At 35.4% G+C, this 8,159-nt stretch overlaps 1 long non-coding RNA gene across 1 annotated transcript; it reads left to right on the top strand.

Moving 5' to 3' along the window:
* The first annotated feature begins 2,316 nt into the window (after nucleotides 1–2,316).
* Nucleotides 2,317–6,120, top strand: LOC147843048 (uncharacterized). The gene is made up of 3 exons (XR_015495369.1): nucleotides 2,317–4,705; nucleotides 4,764–5,274; nucleotides 5,419–6,120. It is a non-coding gene; the product is annotated as an uncharacterized LOC147843048 (long non-coding RNA).
* Nucleotides 6,121–8,159: the final 2,039 nt, after the last annotated feature.

The following is an 8,159-nucleotide window of genomic DNA, read 5'->3' as shown; positions in this document are numbered from 1 at the left end:
GTTAGTTGGTTGGTTGTTTGGTTGTCTGATTTGTTGATTGGTTGGTTTGTTGGTTGGTTGGTTGGTTGGTTTGTTCGTTGGTTGGTTGGTTTTTGGTTTGGATTGTTGGTTGGTGGATTGGTTTTTGGTTGGTTTGTTTTGGTTTATTTTAGATGGTTTGTTGGTTGGTGGTTTGTGTTGTGTTGGGTTGTTTGGATGGTTGGCTGGCTGGCTGGTTGGTTGGTTGGTTGGTTGGTTGGTTGGTTTTGGTTGGATGTTTTTGATTGTTTGGATTGGTGGTTGATTTTGGCTGTTTAGATGGTTTGTTGATTTTGGTTGTTAGGTTTGTTGGTTGATTAATTTGTTGATTTTGCTTGTTTGGATGGTTGGTTGGTTGGTTGGTTGGGTTTGGATTTTTGGTTTTGGATGTTTGGTTGGTTGGTTTTGGTTGTTTTGATGGTTGCTTAGTTGGTTTGTTTGGTAATATTCCCCATTAACTCTTCCAGTGTTTCCAATTACCCTATATAAAGTACCCTATATAAGATTAACCAGTAAGCTCAATGTAATACTCAGAATCTTCTTTTTCCTTTGAATTCAGACAACTGGTCTATTTTAAGTAACTGGAATAGTTTTACTCTTTTAAGATTAATGAACTTGTTCTTCAATTTTAAAATCTGAATGTTAAGCTCCCTTACATTGTAACATTTACTTTTATTCATTTTTCTGCTTGAGTTATCAAATATATACAGAACACTAAAAAAACAGGGTTTTGGAATAAAAAGGGTTGAGAACCATTGATATCTGACTCTAATGACTGATTCATTAAATCAACTGATTTATTTGAATTTATTTGTGAACTTGACTATTTGAAATGGCCCGTATCCCACACTTTTATTCATAATTCATTCCTCCTTTTTCAAGAAAGCATTTGATGAATAAAAAATGCGTCATCAGTACTTTCAGTTTATTGCCCCCCAAAATAATGATAATTCAAAAGAGGACTATTTTAGGAAAACCTTAGCATACATGTTCTACAACATTATGTCTTAAAAACCACAGAAATCACTTTTTGTGACATTCAAAGGGTGAAACCTCAAGTCCTTGATTCTCAATCGCACTCAAGACACTCCCTAAAAACCATTCTTCAAAAACAAAACTGCACGTCCACTTTGTGTAAGCACAGTATTTCTTTACTTCTCAACTCAATCCAGCTGCTGCTAAATGGCTTTGCATCTGGACTGAGAGAAAGAGAGAGAGAGAAATGGAAATATGCAGAAATTGAGGAGTAAAACTGGTTAATGTGTGCGCTTGACTTAATTCCATGCCGAATGAAAAAAAAACCAGCATATGCAACATATTTATATACTTGCTTAATTTTTATCAGTTTCCTTGAGGAAAAGAAAAAGCCGCCTCTAGGCTGTGGTTATAAAGAAGTAGTATCACCTTTAAAAATAGTCTGTGTAAAAATCCCGCTTGAGTTGTTTGTTATGCTTTAGAGGAAAGTTGATTCTCCCAAACAAAGGCAGCAGGATGAGCCATGACCTTTACCCCACTGACTCACATCATCGGATAAATATGGCAGCCTAAACCAGGTTTTTCACACATTAAGAATAACAATGTTTCTTGTACTTTTAATAGAAATTATGTAATTAACTGTATTTTTTAGATGTTATATTTTGTTGTACGTTTAATTGTCTTTTTTATTTGTTTAGTTTTTTAAGTTATAGTTATTTAGTTAAATATGTTTTACACACATTTTATTTTATTACAGTTTACACATTCAAGATAGCAATCCTTTTTAAAAAATGAGAAAAAAGATAAAAAAAATAATAATTTATTTTATTTGCAATGCACTTTTCTAAAACTCAAAGCGCTACAAAAATAGCCTAAAAAGCACCTAATAAAATACAAGGATTCAATACAGATAAACACAATCAAGACTTCAAGTATGCAGTCTTAAAAAGATGAGTTGAGTAATACTTTACTTCAGATTTTCTGTGTTTATTTAATTGTTTTCTTGATTTATTTGCCCTCAGTGTAATTTATTAATATGACTAATGCATATATAATTTTGAGTTTATTTTCCACTGGGTGCATTTTTGTTATTAAGTAAATAATAAGGATTATTTGTGACCCTGAACTACTTTATCAGTCTTACTATATATATATATATATATATATATATATATATATATATATATATATATATATATATATATATATATATATATATATATATATAAATAAATAATATATAATATATAATGAATATATTTGTAGGAATAGTCAAAAATACATTGTATGTGTCAATTTTTTATTGTATTTTCCTTTATTGTTGGAAATTATTAGAATATTAATTAAAGGTAATGTTCTATGAAGACATTTGTACATTTCCAGCTTGATCTCAAGAGAAAACTTATTTAACGTTTTGTCAGTTTAGTGGCTAATTTGTTCGAATTCTGTCGTACGAAAATGTACAATATCGAAAAAGGAGGCGTGGCACCAAACCCCACCTTGGGGGATGAGCAAATTGTACTAAATGGGCTATATGCACACTGACTTTTAATTTCAATCAGCCAACCCCTGGGCTTCCGGTTAATTGTCGCCCCATACAAAATTGCTAATTTCTTTATAAAACAGTCACTGTTTTAAAATGCTTTTATAACAAACAGTCACAAACAAGAAGCACCGCATTAAATTCTATTTTTCTACATCATGTCTTTAAAATATGGAAATTGATTTTACCCCAGTATTTTGAATGGCATTTCTGCACAAGCCTGCCGCGAATGACAGCGCTTTTCATCTCTTTTTATGCTTTAACAGAGAAATTAATGCTTAAGTCTATTTAACTGATTGTATTTAAATTAACTTATAACATTGATGCTTTAAAAGGAACCTTATGAAATTAAAAATAGTCACATAAAGCTCTCACCGGAAGTTCCCCATTGACTCGAACACACTAGCTGTGCATATAGCCCATTGTACGAATTAGATTGTACGACTTCATACGAATTAGCCACTAAATCAAAAAGTTATGAATTGTTGTGAGATTGTGTTGACATTTCCTATACTGTAAACATATAAAAACTGAAATTGATTAATAATGTGCGTTGCTAAGAATTACTTTGGACAACTTTAAAGGCAATTTTTCAATATTTTAATTTTCTTTTTAAAAACCCATCTCAGCCAAATGTTGTACTATAACAACCATACAACAAAGCTTATGGTTCAAAAATTTTCTAAAAGATTTTAATATACAGTTTAATATAAAATTATTAACCCTCTTGAGAATTATTCTTTCTTTTTCAAATATTTCTCAAATGATGTTTAACAGAGCAAGGAATTTTTCACAGTATTTTCTATAATATTTTTTCTTCTGGAGAAAGTCTTATTTGTTTTATTTTGGCTAGAATAAAAGCTATTTTTTACATTTTAAAGACAATTTTATTAGCCCCCTTATTTTACTTTATAGCCCAATATTTTTCTTCGATCATCTACAGAACAAACCATCTTTAGACAATAACTTGCCTAATTAACAAAGTTAAGCCTTTAAATGCCACTTTAAGCTGAATACTACTATCTTGAAAAATATCTATTAAGATACTATGTTCTGTCATCATGGCAAAGATAAAACAAATCAGTTATTAAAAATGAGTTATTAAAACTACTATGTTCAGAAATGTGTTGAAAAAAATCTTCTCTCCGTGAAACAGAAATTCAGGAGTGCTAATAATTCTGACTTCCACTGTATAATAAAATGTGTGCATTTTTACCATATTCAACAAGTAAAAAAACTACAACCCTCAATCTAAGACAGATGTTATCATGAAGTCTAGGGTTTGTGTGTGTGTTTGTGTGAATGATCTGAGTGTAGTTTGTCCCCTGCAGCTTCACAGTGAGCGATGATGATTGTTGTGTCTCTTCCTTCCTCCAGCTTCATTTATGGTGTTCCTGAGGGCTCCAGCAACAGGCCTGTCGTCTTTGTTTCTGTGAGACAGACATGCCTCAAACACCTTGTTTCTTCTGTTGTTTAGGCTTGACTGCGTGTCTTTTGTCACCAGTCTCATCCCGGGCACTGGAAGTTGGCACGGTGAGCATCTTTACCCGCTGACCTCCTGCAAAAGCAGCACAGCTTCCCTTTGCTCATTAGTAGTGCAATTAACCAGCATGCCGCTGGGCAGGAACACCAGACCCATCCTTCATTTCCGACTAGTAGGGCCTGATCAAATGGCCACACTGTCCTTCCAATATCGGATATTCCTGACCCTGCTGTTTGCTGTTATAGGATGGCAAAAATGTTGTATTTTCAGGCTGGTCCGCATATTAAAAGTTTGCTGTAAAATTGACAGTAGTACTGGTAATTTTGTACTGTACTGACAAATTTACAAGTGCACTGTAAATCCTGCCGGTAATACCGCAAAACTGTCCAGTAATACTGTAAAATGTACAAGTGCACTGTAAATCCTGCCAGTAATACTGCAAAACTGTCCAGTAATACTCTAAAATGTTCAAGCACACTGTAAATCCTGCCAGTTATACTGCAAAACTGTCCAGTAATACTGTAAATTGTTCAAGCGCACTGTAAATCCTGCCAGTAATACTACACAAAATGCTTGTAATACTGTATAATGTACCATCACACTGTGAATTATGCCAGTGATACTGTAAAATGTACAAGCACTCTGTAAATGATGCCAGTAATACTGCAAAAATGGCCAGTAATACTGTAAAATTTACAAGTGCACTGTAAATTATGCCACTTATACTGCAAAAATTGCCTGTAGTGGTTTAAAATGTACAATCACACTGTAAATGATGCCAGTTATGCTGCAAAAATCACCAGTAATACTGTGAAATGTACAAGCGCAGTGTAAATTATGCCAGTAATACAGTAAAATGTACAAGCGCACTGTAAATTATGCCAGTTATACTGTAAAATTTACAGGTGCACTGTAAATTATGCCAGTAATATTGCTAAAATCACCATTAATACTGTGAAATGTACAAGCGCACTGTAAATTATGCCAGTTATACTGTAAAATTTACAGGTGCACTGTAAATTATGCCAGTAATACTGTTGAAATCACCAGTGATACTGTGAAATGTACAAGCGCACTGTAAATTATGCCAGTTATACTGTAAAATTTACAGGTGCACTGTAAATTATGCCAGTAATACTGTTGAAATCACCAGTAATACTGTGAAATGTACAAGCGCAGTGTAAATTATGCCAGTAATACAGTGAAATGTACAAGCGCACTGTAAATTATGCCAGTTATACTGTAAAATTTACAGGTGCACTGTAAATTATGCCAGTAATACTGTTGAAATCACCAGTGATACTGTGAAATGTACAAGCGCAGTGTAAATTATGCCAGTAATACAGTAAAATGTACGTGCAAACTGTAAATTATGCCAGTTATACTGTAAAATTTACAGGTGCACTGTAAATTATGCCAGTAATACTGTTGAAATCACCAGTGATACTGTGAAATGTACAAGCGCACTGTAAATTATGCCAGTTATACTGTAAAATTTACAGGTGCACTGTAAATTATGCCAGTAATACTGTTGAAATCACCAGTAATACTGTGAAATGTACAAGCGCAGTGTAAATTATGCCAGTAATACTGTGAAATGTACAAGCGCAGTGTAAATTATGCCAGTTATACTGTAAAATTTACAGGTGCACTGTAAATTATGCCAGTAATACTGCTAAAATCACCAGTAATACTGTGAAATGTACAAGCGCAGTGTAAATTATGCCAGTAATACAGTAAAATGTCCATGCAAACTGTAAGTTATGCCAGTTATACTGCTAAAATCACCAGTAATACTGTAAAATGTACAAGCGCACTGTAAATTATGCCAGTTATACTGTAAAATTTACAGGTGCACTGTAAATTATGCCAGTAATACTGTTGAAATCACCAGTGATACTGTGAAATGTACAAGCGCAGTGTAAATTATGCCAGTAATACATTAAAATGTACATGCAAACTGTAAATTATGCCAGTTATACTGTAAAATTTACAGGTGCACTGTAAATTATGCCAGTAATACTGCTAAAATCACCAGTAATACTCTGAAATGTACAAGCGCAGTGTAAATTATGCCAGTAATACAATAAAATGTACACGCAAACTGTAAATATGCCAGTAATACTTTAACATGTACAAGCGCACTTTAAATTATGCCAGTGATACTGTAAAATGTACAAGTGCACTGTAAATGATGCCAGTGATACTGTAACATGTACAAGCACTCTGTAAATGATGCCAGTAATACTGCAAAAATGGCCAGTAATACTGTAAAATTTACAAGTGCACTGTAAATTATGCCAGTAATACTGCAAAAACAAGTGTGCCGCAAGCCTACGTTTGAGTGAAGGTTTCGGCCGTTAGATCGCCCCCTGGGGGCTGGCTGCAGTACAAGTCATAAAGCCCGCCTCCTCCGTGTTAATGAAGGAGACTTGAGCCCAAATAAAAAAAAATATTACACTTGCAATAAAATGTCCCGAAAGATAGTTCTGGTCGATTAAGGCACTGGTTATTGTGCTGAAATAGGTGCAGATCTTCATTTTTGTAAACAGTTTGTTTTTAGCAGTAATTTAATGCTGGGCGTGTCATCGTGATTGACAGCTGTGATTGACAGTTTCTCAAAGCGCGGCGTCTGAGCTTCGGCAGGAGACTGAAGTAGACTGAAATGTTATTATTCGATTTCTGTGTTATTTTACCATGACAAAATGAGTTCAGCAGTAAACTATAGTTTCTGACATACATGATCCTGGTGGAACACTGTTTATTCGCTAAGGTCAGGGCTTTTTTCGGGCTTTATTAGTTTGCTGATACACGCCTAGCCACCCAGATAGCAAAACACAGTTCCGGCTAGATTCTCGCCTGCCGGAGACTTATCTCTTACGCCTGTTTCACACCGCAAGCGTCAGCGGCGCGTGAGCAGAGCGTGAGCAGCGCGTATGTCGAGCAGTAGCAGCACGCAGGCGTTTGCCTTTCACACCAGCTGCGTCTGCAGCGCGCAGCTCTTCGGCAGCTGCTGCTGAGATCAACCTATCTCTGTCTATTCTATCTAGTTACCCCTCTATATACAAATACACTTTTTAAACTTTTCATCTGTACCAAGGCCCCTCCTATGCTGTTTCATTAACCTGCAAATGTTTATTTAACAAATTTTATAGATCAAATAGTACTGTATGCTTCTAAAGCTAACTTATATGAGAATTGTCTACAGTCAGAAGACAATCGCCTGTGATATCATGTCATTTGTTTTTTGATTATCAGGTTGCTGTAGACCTAGTTATAATCATATTTATACAATATAGTTATAATGATATTTATACATGATCAAACTAGTGTTAATTTCTCCGCTTCAGTGATGTCCAGCGGCAGAATAACAGCTCGTTAATTCATGCTCGTGCAGATGATGAGACGGACAAAAGTAATTCATGCATGCCATTCTTTTACTTATTTTCGTGTTGTCAGATTCACAGTGCAAACAGCTCGCGGTAGGAATAATACGAGTGAACATAAAACAAAGCCGATTAAAACTTTCTTGCTCTGCTAGCTGCACAGAACACAGCGAGCTCACATAATCCAGCATGCGTGTCGCACTACACTACCCACAATACACTTCGCTATGGACTACAAATCCCGTAAATATTCCATTTCCCCTCTCCTACAACACTAGTGTGCAACTTAAGCAAAACTGATAGTAAAATAGTTTTACATTTGGTTTTGTAGTTCGGGCCTAAATAAATGTTTGTTGCCGTTTTTAATCGTTTTAAGTTCATTTGAATGACTATATATAAACCATTTGACATTATTAACGTATTTATTGGGTAAAATTGTTAGTTTTTACTGTCATTCAATGTGTTTTGGTCATTCTCAATGCACTGTCACTTTAATTGAGCGTGAGCAGCGCGTCAAAAATAGACCCAGCGCCGAAACTATCGCTGCACTGCTGCTTCGGCGACGCTCACGCCTCGCTCTGACGCGCTGCTGCTGCGTGCGGTATGAAAGCTCTAATCTGTTAACATGGACGCCGAAAACACACGCGCTGCTCACGCTCTGCTCACGCGCCGCTGACGCTTGCGGTGTGAAACAGGCGTTAGAGCTCAGACTGACTAATGTTACCTCTGCTGGACCTACTCCGGATGCCTGGAC

Source organism: Danio rerio, chromosome 7 (assembly GCF_052040795.2).
Source record: "Danio rerio strain M-AB ecotype USA chromosome 7, GRCz13ab, whole genome shotgun sequence".
Taxonomy (NCBI): domain Eukaryota; kingdom Metazoa; phylum Chordata; class Actinopteri; order Cypriniformes; family Danionidae; genus Danio; species Danio rerio.
The sequence above is the reverse complement of the archived record's forward strand: the minus strand, read 5'-3'. Positions and strand labels throughout refer to the sequence as shown.